This window comes from Anser brachyrhynchus, assembly GCF_964034855.1.
Source record: "Anser brachyrhynchus genome assembly, chromosome: 4".
NCBI classification, from domain to species: domain Eukaryota; kingdom Metazoa; phylum Chordata; class Aves; order Anseriformes; family Anatidae; genus Anser; species Anser brachyrhynchus.
The window spans coordinates 538,147-550,206 of record NC_137698.1 but is presented as its reverse complement, the minus strand read 5'-3'; the positions used below and the strand labels follow the sequence as shown (position 1 = coordinate 550,206).

General features: G+C 46.1%; 1 protein-coding gene across 1 annotated transcript in view; it reads left to right on the top strand.

Moving 5' to 3' along the window:
• The window catches only part of LOC308193946 (uncharacterized protein), a 257,562-nt gene that overhangs the window by 162,043 nt on the left and 83,459 nt on the right, over positions 1–12,060 (top strand). Inside the window, exons 9-11 of the mRNA XM_080589144.1 lie at positions 564–745; positions 2,623–2,704; positions 7,444–7,519. The gene's annotated coding sequence lies outside the window, so the exon portion shown is untranslated. The remainder of the gene's footprint in view (positions 1–563; positions 746–2,622; positions 2,705–7,443; positions 7,520–12,060) is intronic.

Here is a 12,060-nt window from a genome sequence, read left to right as displayed (position 1 = left end):
TCTGCTGCACCTTCCGTTCAGGGACTTATACACATGGATAAGATCCCCCTGCCTCTGAGCCTTGTCTTCTCCCAGGTTGTCTTCTATGTCTGCTCTCCCACATTTTGTCTAACATCTTAATGTGCAATATAGAGATAAAATGTGTGGGGGAGACGTCAGGCCTCCCCCCCCTTTTTTTAACATGCCCATTTTTCATCATCTGCTCTCCCCAGACACTCAGAGCAGCCAGTTGTCAATAGCATGATACCACAGTTGTTGGCCACATCTCCATCACCACCAGGGCCAAGGTTCCCTTTGGGACACTGCTGAAGGGCAGACTCAGTCCTTGCTGGGTCTTCCTTCTGGACTTGTTACAGCACTCATGACTCTGGTGGCAGTAGGACATGGCGGTTTGCTGTTAAATGGTTATTTTGGTTTGGGTGCTGTTATCTTCCCTTCCTAGAGGCTTTCCCTCCCAACCTTTCTTTTCCAGTAGGTGAGTGCTGGTGAGGATGTAAGGGAACATAAAGCAATGTAGAAAAGCAGGTTGAACCCTTTAATGTGTTCTTGGATTTAATGTCTAGGTTTGTGATGATGCTGAAGGTGGCTTAAGTGTGCTGACACTGGAAGTGATTCAGGACGGCACTGCGCACCAGGATGAGGAGTCCTTTGAATGCGCCACGTCAACCAGCTCTTGTAACAGCAACTCCAGAGCAGAGATGGTGCTTGCAACCGCCTCCAGACCTGCTCCTTGCCACACAGAAAGGTATGGGCTGCAAAAAGGTATACACAGGTTTTAAACCTTCCCAGGGGCTGTGAAATACCATGCAGTGTACCCCACAGGTAGGTTCAGATGCTTTGAAAATTCAGCAAGAACGCTTTTTTTAGACCCCTTTCTAGGGAAGGGGAATGAGGCATCCTCTATTTGTCTTGAGGAATGTACGCCTAAAACACTCAGAAGAACTATGCAACCTGTTTGATTTTACATAATCTTCACTTTTTTTTTACTAATACATTAGAGCTTAACTGTCTTGCAGTTTCTAATTTTCAAACAAACATAGCATGAGGAAAATATTAACGAAGTTATGTAAATACAACAGGAAGCAGAGAAACTAAATGAGTGAACTAGACCAAGCTGAGGCAATTCTAAAAGTCTGTGTAGCTTTCCAGTAGAATGTCTTGTTCTCATGTTTATGGATAAATTTCTATGACTGGATATTGCTGTTGGGGAAAAAAAAAAAAGTGCAATATGCATGTCCGGTGTATTTGAATTAAGGTTTTAAAGTATTTTGGATTCAGTTTTTAGACATACAGTGCTTTTGATGGAAATCCTGTGCTGAGTCTCCTTTGATGCTTGTATTAAAAAAGAGGGAAGAAGCAGAGGTGAAAGATGACTGAAAAAAAGTGCTGCTCTCAACTGAGCATTTTCATGGCAAGTGATTTTTCAAAACATGCTATTGCAAACCAGCAATGACCATCGTGGCTTTAGCTGTGACAGAAAAATGAATCAGGGACCTCTGTGCTCAAAGCTGCACAGTGTGCAGCTGTTTTAATAGTGCAGGAGGTGTTTAATAAGCAGAGTCTCTGCACAGAAGAAAGGAAAAAAAAGAAAAAACACCACCACCACATTTAAGCCACACAGCTTCTAACGTGCATTATACTTGGCACACTTGGGTAGAAGTAGATGTGTGCTGCAAGCTTATGTGGCAGTACTGGAGGATTCACTACCCGGTGGTTGGAGCAGGAGAGCGTGACCTCAGGTTGGGTCTGCGAGTGGCCTCAGGTTTGCAGTTTGACAGATGGCTCTGGCTGCACCTGCAGTGTTGGACCAAGGAGAAATGCCATGTGGGAAGAGGCCACACATATGCTGTGTCTCCTACCTCTGATGTCCACAGAAGGGAAGCTTGGTGTGTGGACTGTAAGAGACCTGGGACATTTTATAGCATGTCTCCTGATCTGTGCGCGCGAAGGAGAGGTTTGATTCCTGCTGTGCAGCCTTCACAGGCTTCACCCTCTTTCAGTATTATCAGGAACTTGGCGGTGGTTGGGTTTGCCAGTCACTGCTGGGAGCGGAGATGAACTTATTGCAGCACCTGTATGTTTCCATAGCATGTGCTGTTGAAGTATTAGAGATAGGCTTCTAAGAGTAGAAAATATCTATAACACCTGTCTTGGAAATATGGGAGGAGAGTATTTTGCTGCTTGTTTCTGGCTCAAGCAGCAGCATGGAGATGTTTTCCTTGTTCTGAGGGAAGGGTGATGGTGGTCCAAAGTTCAGTCACAAATTGCTGCTGGCAGCAGTGGGGCTACATACATGCATCTCAGGCAAGAATGTTATGAGGAAAGATGTGATGATGTTCCAAGCTTTCTTTCCATGAGGTAGACGAGAGTAAGATGTGCTACCTCTAATTCAGGATTAGCAGTACTGTTGATACACTTGATGTTTTTAACGCCTGTTAAGTCTTGGTATAATTGGCTTCTTTTCGGTGTGTGTGAGCGAGGAGGCTTGCAGCCTGCACAGAGCATAGCCTGTGTGGCATCAGCTCCCCTGTTGATTTAGTTTCATTTTCTGTTTTTCTGGCTTGCTCAACTGCCTGTAACAGCATTAAAGTATTCTTCTGATCTTTGTTTCCATGTGTTCAGAAAATGCACTTTTTGAAAGCCTTCACGCCAAACGGACTTTCTGACTGAGAGGCAGCTCTTGGATTTGTTTCAAAAGCCATGGGTGAGTTACATACTTGATTGAGCCTTCTTTGTAATAACCTCTGCTCACAGAGCCTTAGTATTAGGATGGGATTAGATTAGGTTAAACCTGGGAGAACCAAATTTAAGCTCCGAGAAATTATTTGCTTTTGGTATTGATATGCTGCCTTGAAGCAGGAGGTAACAAAAGTTTGATGAGAGAATCTGCAGTCCCAAGAAGTCTGATTAGCTGTTCCCTTCTTCCACCATCTACCTTGCATTAGAAAAGTCTTTAATTTGGTGGTTGGAAGTACAGCATGTGATAAATTGGTAACTCAGTGAAAATAAGATGTCCTGTGAAAGCAGTGGGCATTCTCAACACCTTCACTGAACTTGAGGGTTCCTGGGCAACATTCCTCCTCTCATCCGCATGGCACCAAACTGTGCAACGAATATACTTTGTGTCGAGAGTTTGGCCTTCTGCTCTCGCTGAGGTTCTTTGTCAGACACCCTGGGAACCGTGGATCCGTTTCTGTGCTGCTTCTCAGCAAGGTCACACGTGGGTGCTGGGAATCACAGAATCATCTAGGTTGGAAGAGACCTCCAAGATCACCGAGTCCAACCTCTGACCTAACATTAACAAGTCCTCCAGTAAACTCTAAATCTAAATGTCTTTTAAAGACCTCCAGGGATGGTGACTCAACCACCTCCCTGGGCAGCCCATTCCAATGCCTAACAACCCTTTCAGTAAAGAAGTTCTTCCTAACATCCAACCTAAACCTCCCCTGGTGCAACTTTAGCCCATTCCCCCTCGTCCTGTCACCAGGCACGTGGGAGAACAGACCAACCCCCACCTCTCTACAGCCTCCTTTAAGGTACCTGTAGAGAGCGATAAGGTCGCCCCTGAGCCTCCTCTTCTCCAGGCTGAACAACCCCAGCTCCCTCAGCCGCTCCTCGTAAGACTTGTTCTCCAGACCCCTCACCAGCTTCGTCGCCCTTCTCTGGACTCTCTCGAGCACCTCCATGTCCTTCTTGTAGCGAGGGGCCCAAAACTGAACACAGTACTCGAGGTGTGGCCTCACCAGAGCCAAGTACAGGGAGACAATCACTTCCCTAGTCCTGCTGGCCACACTGCTTCTTATGCAAGCCAGGATGCTGTTGGCCTTCCTGGCCACCTGAGCACACTGCTGGCTCATGTTCAGCCGACTATCCACCAATACTCCCAGGTCCTTCTCGGCCAGGCAGCTTTCCAGCCACTCATCTCCCAGCCTGTAGCGCTGCTTGGGGTTGTTGTGCCCCAGGTGCAGGACCCGGCACTTGGCCTTGTTGAACTTCATACAGTTGGCCTCAGCCCATCGGTCCAGATCCTCCTGCAGAGCCTTCCTACACTCGAGCAGATCGACACACGCACCTCACTTGGTGTCATCTGCAAACTTACTGAGGGTGCACTCGATCCCCTCATCCAGACCATCGATAAAGATATTAAAGAGAACCGGCCCCAGTACTGAGCCCTGGGGGACTCCACTAGTAACCGGCCTCCAACTGGATTTGACTCCATTCACCACGACTCTTTGGGCCCAGCCATCCAGCCAGTTTCTAACCCAATGATGTGTACGCCAGTCCAAGCCACGAGCAGCCAGTTTCTCGAGGAGAATGTTGTGGGAAACAGTGTCAAAAGCCTTACTGAAGTCAAGGTAGACCACATCCACAGCCTTTCCCTCGTCCACTAAGCACATCACTTTGTCATAGAAGGGGATCAGGTTCGTCAAGCAGGACCTGCCTTTCATAAACCCATGCTGACTGGGCCTGATCGCCTGGTTGCCCTGCAAGTGCCGCGTGATGACACTCAAGATAATCTGCTCCATGAGCTTCCCTGGCACTGAGGTCAAGCTAACAGGCCTATAGTTCCCCGGGTCTACCCTCTGACCCTTCTTGTAGATGGGCGTCACGTTTGCTAGCCGCCAGTCAACCGGGACCTCCCCTGATAGCCAGGACTGCCGATAAATGATGGAAAGCGGCTTGGCCAGCTCCTCCGCCAGTTCTCTCAGTACCCTCGGGTGGATCCCATCAGGCCCCATCGACTTGCGTACATCCAAGTGCTGTAGCAGGTCGCCAACCATTTCCTCGTGGATAGTGAGGGCCACATCCTGCTCCCCATTCCCTTCCACCAGCTCAGGGTACCGGGTATCCAGAGAACAACTGGTTTTGCCGCTAAAGACTGAGGCAAAGAAAGCATTGAGCACCTCAGCCTTTTCCTCATCTTTTGTAACTAAGTTTCCCCCCGCATCCAGTAAAAGATGGAGATTCTCCTTAGTCCTCCTTTTTGTGTTGATGTATTTGTAAAAACACTTTTTGTTGTCTTTAATGGCAGTAGCCAGAATGAGCTCCAGATGAGCTTTGGCCCTTCTTGTTTTGTCCCTGCACAGCCTCGCAACATCCTTATAGTCCTTGTTTCATACAGAAAATCTGGCTAGGCACAGTGCTTCGGTAGAAGCACACGAGCCTTGCCTCAGACTGCAGGTGTAGATGAGCCCTGTTGTTACAATCTATACTGTGCTGTGTGAGCCTAAGCTCTTTTCTGGGGACCTCCTGCCGAGAGTTGTGTTCAGAGGTATAGACAGTGACAGCTTGGTGTGTACTGCAAAGCAGTTGCATGGAATCACAGACCCAAGGCAACGGTTAAGTGCTTTTCTGTGTTTCCCTTAGGCCCTGACAAACCAAAGTGCAGGAACAAGCCATAGGCTGGCACATGTCTCTTCAGGAGCAGTCTCAAAAAATTGAGGCTAATACATCCTGTGGCCTTCTAATCATTCACTGTTAAACCTTGTGTCCATGCCAAGATCTTGACTAGCAGACTAAAATCATCTCTCTACCTCCATTGTGTGTCACATTGTCCCTTGCCATCTGCCAAAACATGGTTGCCAAAATGGACTTCCTTTCACATAGCACAGGATAATTGACTTTTTTCTGTTTGAATCCTTCTTCTGGCTTCATGAGCCTTAACAAAGCCATATTCCCCTGCCAGATCTTCATCTTCCAAGTCAGGAATAATCTTACTGCTTCGACTGCTCTCATTTAATTTTTTGTCTCAATTCTTTACCATTCTTGCTTCTAGCTGCTTCCAGTCTCTATGCGTGCTTATGGGTCTCTAGCTGAATAATGACTGGCCTGATAGTGCTGTCAAGCCATGTCACATATATGCACCTTCCAGTTTTTAAAGAGTACAAAAACTTGCACTGGAAGTTGGAGGAGAGCTTTCTTTGCATTGGTGTACCTCTTCAAGTCTGTTTGCTAAACCCAGCTCTTCTACAAAGTGTTTGTGGCTTGCTCTTTCCTGTAAATAGCTCTCTGCCCATACTACAGTTTTGATTCCAGTGCATGTCTTGCCCAGTTTTGTCTTAGGTAGTTAAGATTACGTGAATTCAATTCAGTGGATGTATCTTTTCCTCCTTGTGGAGGACCTTGAACAGGTTATTTTTAAATGTCTAGTTTGCAGAGCATTCATGATGAGGGCTCTGCAAGCAAGGAGGAGGGGAATATTAGTTTCTGATGGGGAGAGGGTGGTGCTTACAAGCTCTTGAGAGTGAGTGTTGATCCTTTTAGACTTGGAAATAAGTGGAGAAGTGGAAAGGCTGATCAGGAATAGGATGCTAGGTCCTAAAGAATTGAGTTCTCTGTTAACTTGAACCTGATGAAGTTATAACTCACCCAAGCTGGAAGACAGTGCTTTGTCACTGAGAAAAATCAGTGCTAGTGACAAGCAGCAGAAGCATGTTTGCTTCCTGGGAGAGCCAACAAATTGCATCGGTGAAGTTTTCTGAGAGCTGACTTTGGGAGTGAGTCATTTTGGGGGAGAAGAAATCAATTGCATTACATTTCAGGTTGGATTAGGTAGTGAGGACTGGTTGCACATACTAACCGCTGTCCTCTGGATATGTCAGCTGTTACTTAATTCACGCTACAAGTCTAAATGAACTGTGCGTATTGCAGGCTTCCCCACATTTTTCGGGTCAAGTGCCACTTTCTAAATGACTTTGGGTGTGAAAGACACACCCGAAGTTGAGCTGGTGACCAGCTTTCTGGAGACTCCTTTGAGATGATGATGCAGCCCTTCCCACATGATTGTCCCATCCTTCAGTCTAGAAAAGTTCGTGAAGGTTTTATGGACGTAAATAGCTATTGACCCATTCCTTTATCTACAGAAAGGACATTCTCTATGCCTACCACTGATGACAAGGTGCAGATATAAAGCGGTGACCTTTCCTGTGTCAATAAAAAACAATTGTGTTCCAAGTCATGAGAAGCACTTTATGCAAGAAAGGCATTTGGTGGTATCGTAAACTGAACGTTGGGAAAAATAAAACTACCTGAAGATGAACTACCTATACTGCAGACAGACTTTAACCACAGGAGTGACAGAGCATGTTGTATGCTCAGAATCGGCAAAATGATGAGGTTAATGCTCAAGGAAATGGCCTTCCATATTTTGTTGTCGTTGTCTTCTGTGTAAGAAAAGAGCATTGTATGGACTGCTTCATATTCCAGCCTCTTTTCAGAAACTGGAGGGACTACGTGAGCTTTTGCAGCCTGTCAGCCCTAATCCAGGCAGCAATTTAGTCTTCTGAGTTCGGTGTATTTGGTTTAATGCTTTGCTAGGAAGCTGACATTTAGCATGCTGAGAGCAGTTGGTTTGTGTTGGGAGGGAACTGGGAGACAACAGGGTTGCCACGGAGTTTCTCAATCCCCTTTCCATTCTTTTTGCCTCCTTTCACTGTATAACAGGTATCTAAAGAAAACAATGGACATGCAATGAACAGTGTGAAGTGGCAGATGCTGCCACTTGTAAGCAGCCGAAAAGGTGGGTAGAGCTTCGTATATTGAGGGGAAGAGGAGAGAGGGAATTCATTTTATGCTGTTAACGATGTCGGTGGCTACTTTCTTCCTGGATCAGGAATCTAACGAAATGATCTTTGGCCCTCTAGATGGTGACTGCTGAATTCTAACTGTGAGATTGATAGTCCTTTGGTCCCCTGCCAACCCATAGTGACTATTTGTAAAGAATAAACCAGCAACATATATAAGCGGTTGTACACAATGTAGAGGGCACCTTATTTTATTTTTTAAGACTCCTTAGAAATCGCCTTACATTTCCTGAGGGAAGAGAACCAGGAAGGGCAGTTGCCCATCTGTCATTACTGTTTTCCTCACGGTTCCTTGGAAACAAATTGTCTCTATTTGCCATGCAAGTTGCAAAGTGTTTGCAAAATTGTCCTGCCTTGGTAATACAGCTGGGAGAAAATGTACTGTGTCCAGTGAACATTCACTTTGGAAATGCTTTTATTTTCTGTTCGGGGAAACTCTTTGAGAAGGAATGTATCTAGTTGTCGTTTATTGACTACCAGGGAGCTTTTAATCTCCTGGAATTTCAATACTGTGCTGAATTTCTGGACGTTGTTTTTCACATCAACTCTATAAAGGCTCTGTCTTTTTTCCTTTATTTGTGTATTGTTGATAGATAACAGTGCATCTCTGAAAACTCCTCTGCTGAAACTGTGTTTTTCAGAGCCAATGCTATATTCCCTGCCTGTTTAGCAGTTCTTGCAGCACTTGGACCAAATTATTTTAAATCAATTGTGTTGTGCTGTGGTGCAGAATTTCAGCCACTCCATTTAGCAGGCATACAGTTATTTGATCTTAAGTCTTTCAGTGGCAATGCATCTTCCACTTTCTTCATAAAATGAATTCAATTGTCACTTCTTTACCCTGTCTTCACTAGCATGTTTAGACGTATCACTTTATGCCCTGCATTTTAAATGGAAGAAACAATAGTAGCAATCGCTTCTGCATTTTATGGTGTACGAGATGGCCTTGATGAATTGCCAAAATTCTTCTGCAGCTGCAAATTTTATTTAGGTCTGTCCCATTGCTCTTTTATAAACTACTCTTAAGCCCCATGAGATTCCCTGAATTCAGCCTGGTGTTATTTTTCTTAAAGACTGACAGATGAGGTACATGAAGTCTCCGAGACTTGCAGAAAGCTATTCAGGTCAGTGTTGTTTTTAGGAGGAGGAGATCAGGAGATCGGACCTGACTCAGGAGACCTCATGCTGCTGCCAAAGCGCCGTGCCTGTGCACAGGTGTTTCAGCTGACTGTGAATGGTTAAACAAAGCACCGGCTTCAATCAAGGGGAGATGCTGCAGCTAATAACAAGTTGTTTAAACTTTTTGCTGTTTTTACTGTGGGTGTAATGAAAACTTCTTTGCTTCCATTCAAGCAATGTGAGCAGTCTGAGCCTAAATGTGTTATTCCACCTGACAGCAGCGTTAGCTGTATTGGAGATGGCATGAACTTCTTTTATACTGGCAGCATAAACTGCCATAAGCATTTCATCAAGCCTCTGTGCTAACTACTTCCCATTAACTCAGATGTTCCTGGGTTCAGGATCAAGAGATCCTGTTTAAGCAAATCTTCTGTCTATGTTACTCACAAGTTAATGTTGCATACAGCATGTTTCTGAGGCGGCAACGGGAGATCATTGGCGGTTCTCTGTTTCTTCCACTCTTTAGGGTTTAAAAAAAAAAAAAGTATATTGTGTCCCCTTTTCTGTATAGTCCTCTAAGGGAGGATCTTTGTTATGGACTCTGATGCTTAAAAGGGTGGGAGAAAGGAAGATTTGTAGTCTAGTCAGAGTTAAGACAGAAATTTACAAGCCTTGGGCCCTTGAGCCCAGCATCTGACTCCACAGATAGTATCCCTGGGAACATAACTGGTACCTCGAACAGCAGCATGAGAATCATTATGGCAAACCAATAAAAAGGAAAATGGAGAATCATTTTGATCGATAGTTGATCTCTGTTCCAGAGCTGTGTCATGTGGAGGACATGCTTGCACAGCTTATGTGGAAGAGTGCCCTAAGAGACTGCTGGTGCTAGTAGCTAAAATGTAAGGACAGCATAGATACGGCACTCAAGTTTTTTCAAGCATATCTAGGAATTGTAACAGTCCTGAAGGATTTGTTCTTAAATATAGCAAGATTGTCCCTGCTGGTGGAAAGAAATCCAAGAACAAATGGTACTTGGAGAAGTTTGACAATGGGACCGGGGTTTGATCTTCTAATAGAGGGAGGTGGAACTGCTCTGCATAGCTGTGTCCTCCTTCAGCTCACCTGTTGGTGACAGACCCACATCAGGGTCCTCATTTACAAACAGAGAGCAGACTTGTGCAGTCTGTTAGTACTAATGCAGTTTCATTGCACCCTAAGGGATTTGGGGGTTTGGACCAGTTTCTCCAGCACACACGCTCTCTCTCATAAGGGCACTGACACCTCAGCAGCTTCGTTTATGCACTCACTCCTATATATCCATCGTTTATTTAAAAAAAAAAACAACAAATGAGACCTCCAGGGTGATGGAGTTGGCTTCTCTTCTCTGTGAGCATTCCTGTTGCTGCAGTTCCCTTCTTGTGTCAGCTGGTGGCTGCTGACCTCTTCTCCAGCCCAAAGCACTGCCTGCTCCTGAGAGCTCAGCAGCGGTCTCCCGGGACGTGCACTAAGGACAGGGACGGGGTGCTTTGATCACTCGTTACCTTTTTCCAGTTCTGGTTATGAAAGCTGACACTGCGATCTTTCTGTAGGCCAAATACCCAGAGACTTGCAGGGGGAAGGAGAAGGAACAGGCATAAAAATTAAATTTTGAGATCTCTCCTGCTGTTTTCACATAATTCCTCTTGGTAGTTTGAAGTGCAAATCAGGTCTAAAGCGTGGGAAGTTTTCCTGGCTGCCATTAACGTCCTCTTCTTTGCAGTTGATCTGTGAGCAAGTTAAACTGCTCAGAGTCAACAAGGTAAGTACTTGTAACAGTGTTCAAACCGATCTTCATCCCAAACCAGGGAGAGTTCAGATCAAAATCCAAAGCTAAGCAAATTGCTGAGCAGTGTCAGCAATTGTGTAGGTTCCTTTCAAGGTGTCAAGCGGGATCATTATACCATATGTACAAGCAAGGGAACCATTTTCTCCATGTGACAAGACAAAGATTTTTGTTCAGAAGAATGGATCATATATGCTGAGAAAGCAAGTAGTCCATTTTATGAATCTTGGGATGTTTCCCGGTAGCTTTTGTTTGTTGTTTCGTGTGTTCTTTGTGCTTTCTCTAATTGCAATAAAGAACTCCATAGGATCCTTTTTTTTCTAGTTAATCAACAGGTTTGTTAGAAGGGGATGCTGTGGTGACAGATCTTGTTGAATAAGAGCAGGTGGTTTTCACCTTCATCTGTCGTCAGCCTGTGTTTCTGCCTGGTTTGTAATGAGAGGTGTGAAAAAGGCACACTTTTCCCACAGGGCAAACACATGTTTGGGTGAATGCTTGGGTTTAATGGGCAGATAATTAATTAGCTGTAAAGAGCCCATTTCTCTAAACATAGCAAGGTGGTAATTTTCACTTGAATAAGTGCTAACAGGAGAACTTCTCTTTAAAAGAAAAAAAAATCTGCTAAGGAATTTAGGACCCGGAGTCTGTTTCAGAGCCAAAAGGATTCTTCCTCTTACCATTTGTAGGTACTTTTATCCGTCTCTTTGTGCATGTCTTTGGAGAGATGGGGGAGAGGTCTGATCTGGGAGCAGGGAGCTCAAGGGTGGGAGCAGGCCTGGGCTGTGGGAGCACTGGGTGCCCGCTCACCATGTTTGCCAGACTTGCGGCTGGCACCAGCGGCTCTTGATCTCTTTGCCCGAGGCAAAAGAACCTGCGGAAGCGGTGGCCAGGTGTCACCAGGTGATCCTGTAGCCCTGGGGAGAGGGAAGCAGAACCGGCTGCTGGAGCTGGAGAAGGACCTGTGTGGGCTGGGTGCCTGGTGCTGCGGGAGCCTGACTGCCTCCAGCAGCGCAAACGAAGACCTCAGAGATGCGCGCGGGTGCAGGGGCTGCTCCTCATGCAACGTGGCTCCCTTCCAGCACGCGCAAGGGAAGGGGGAAGACACAGACATCTGGAGACTTTCCAGTTGGGAGGGCTCGCCCTCCCGAGCCTGAGTGGAAGCGGTGCCTTCCATGCACAGCCTGCCTCTGCACAGCAGGTCTGTTTTACACGAACAATGCCACTGTTAGCAGCAGTTTTGAGAGCACCTCTCCTTCCTGCATCCCACCTGCTAGCCACTTGTCTTGGGGTTGTGTGGCAGGGGGAAGAGAGGAGTGAGGGTGCCTCGTGAGGGATGCAGTGCCAGGGCTGGGGGGTGTTCACCGAGCCCTGTCTGGAGCAGCAGCAGCCTGTGTGGCACTGAAACGTCCTGAACTTGCGGCGAGGGATCTCTCTGTGGATTAAGTACTTCAAAGGGACAGCCTGCCAGCTCTTGGAACAGTATGGAGCGACGAGGGAGAGCCTGAGCTGCGCACTCACAGGAAGAGAGCAGGC